At 60.6% G+C, this 2,191-nt stretch overlaps 1 protein-coding gene across 1 annotated transcript in view; it reads right to left on the bottom strand.

Moving 5' to 3' along the window:
* Adgrg5 (adhesion G protein-coupled receptor G5) overlaps positions 1 to 324 on the bottom strand; it is a 53,709-nt gene extending 53,385 nt beyond the window's left edge. The window contains exon 1 of the mRNA XM_013516256.1: positions 254 to 324. The gene's annotated coding sequence lies outside the window, so the exon portion shown is untranslated. The remainder of the gene's footprint in view (positions 1 to 253) is intronic.
* Between the last annotated feature and the right edge of the window lie 1,867 nt (positions 325 to 2,191).

Here is a 2,191-nt window from a genome sequence, read left to right as displayed (position 1 = left end):
CAGCAGCGTGCCCGCTCCACCCAGCCGCGGCAGCCCGACGTCCGGAGCCCTGCAGCCCCGGCCCGAGGTGAGCGAGGGCGGCAACGCGCGGGGCGGGAAGCCCTCGCAGCCCGGGAGCTCGCGCGGGCCGGAGGGAAGGGGTTAAACTGGGAGTCGTGCAAGAGACGGAGCGGTGGCGGCGCCCGCAGCAGCCCCCAAGCTCTCAGCAGAAGTTTTTAGCTCGCTCCCAGGGTGCCCCCCAGTCCCGGGATACCCCGCCTTGGGTGAGGAGGGGGCTGCCGGGGCGCGGGAGACGGGGGATGGGGCTGCGGAATGCCCGGGCCGGCGCCGGACGGGAGGGGGCGGCGGGCGGGGGCGGAATGTGGAACTCTCCCGGGGGACCCAACGTGGTCACCATGGCGAATGCGGGATGGATGGGCAGCACTGGCCAATCAGAATACAGCGCCTCCGCCTAGATAGACGGCGGTAGCCAATAGGGGCTGCATGATGGGGTGGGCGGGCTCGCCCAGTGTAGGCCGGGAGCCCCAACAGCCCGCCGCTAGGGGGAGCGGGGCGGCTGGGGAGGGGGCGATTAAGTGGGTGCCAAGGCGACTCAGAGCCCGCAGCAGCAGTAAACTAACTTCTGGAAGTTAGGCAGCATAGGGATGGCTCTGTACGAGGAGAAAGCAGTAGGTCTCAGTTGCCCCACCTTTCTGATGGTTTCAGGGGTTGGCATCAGCAAGTTCTTCCCCACCCAGGTCTTCGGTTCCTCTACCTTAAGTGGAAGCACTACCCTCATCCCACCCCGCTCTTCAGAGCCCTTGTCAGGTGGGACTGGTTCAGGTTGGCACAAAGTCTGCTCAACTGTTGGACGGAGGAATCTTCTTAATGCTTCTCTTCATCCTATAGGTAGGGAAACAGGCCCAGAGAAGCTAGGGGCCTGCACATATCGCCCAGCGTACGAGTGGCAGAGCTAGGACTAGTAGAGTGGCTGCTGTTCAAGGGCAGCTAGTTCAGGGAGCTGCTCAGAGATGTGGCTGGGGCTCTACCCGCTGAAGGCAGCCCCTTCTCCCATCCCAGCCTTGCTTCTCTGCTGGGCTTAGTGCCTGAGGATCCCATCTTGTAGGTGTTCCCAGGGGCATGGTGCCCTTTCAGTAGTCATAACCAGGAGAAGAGGCTTCCAGTCCCAGTACTTCTGCCCTGGCTTTGCTGCGAGTGGGCTGCGTGGATGTGAACAAGGCCAGATGAGCTGCAGTTGACCCGTCTGTAAACACAGGACTTAGAGTCACTGAGCCAGGGTATCTTCCTGGCGCCTCAGTCTGAGATGGTGGTGGTACCTGGGAACAGGCCAGGGGGCAGCTGGACTCAGGGCCAGCCTGAACACCTAATCTTACTCCTCCCTGCCTGCGAGTTTGCTCCTGGAGGTCCAGCGGCTGGATCCTGGGCAGCAGGTCAGAAGGACAGGTGCCCACAGTCTGTGGGCTGACCAGCCTTGGGCCCTACACTTATCCAATCAGGCTGTCCTCTGTGGTTTCCTGCTGGGCTCTACTCCCTGGCCGCAGCCAGGCCTGTGGCCATGGGTTCGCCCCAGATCCCCACCTGAAAGATTCTGGGAAGTTATTGAGGTTTCTGAGCTTGAAGGGTGGCTAGGGACGGGGAGACAGGGCTTTTGGGCCCTCAGCCCCTCAGTTGGTTCCCAGCCAGGCCTCCACAGTGCTCATTCTTCTTAATGGGTATGGAGAGATGGATCCAAATATTCTGGGGCCAAAACCCAAAGTTACCCGTTTGAGTCCATTAGGCTCCCTCAGGCAATAGTATTGAGTTACCTCTGACTCTGACCTTGGCCAGTCAATGTCAGAGCCTACCTGTCTCAGAGCCTGGCTGAAAACTGACTTTTCTGGTCCGCAGGATGGCTCAACCCTCTCGCTGTCTGTGGTCACAGGGGACTCCCTAACACTGACACTTATCCATCGTCTGTCCATCAGCCCAGTGAGCATTCACACAGTACGTGTAGTATGCTGGGCCCTGTACCGACAGCTAGGGGGACTAAGATGCCCACCTGGACTTCACCACGTGACCATTGCTGAACAACCATCCGGAGCAGTAGCATACTCAGAAGTGAGGGCAGGCTTCCCAGGGGAGGCGATGCTGGGGGTGAGCCTTCAAGGCTGTGTAGCAGTTTGCTGAGGGAGAAGGAAGGAGGGGGAGACAT

The sequence above is a fragment of the Chinchilla lanigera genome, unplaced genomic scaffold (genome assembly GCF_000276665.1).
Source record: "Chinchilla lanigera isolate Chin_1 unplaced genomic scaffold, ChiLan1.0 scaffold00032, whole genome shotgun sequence".
Taxonomy (NCBI): Eukaryota; Metazoa; Chordata; class Mammalia; order Rodentia; family Chinchillidae; genus Chinchilla; species Chinchilla lanigera.
This window is presented reverse-complemented; position numbering and strand designations above follow the sequence as displayed.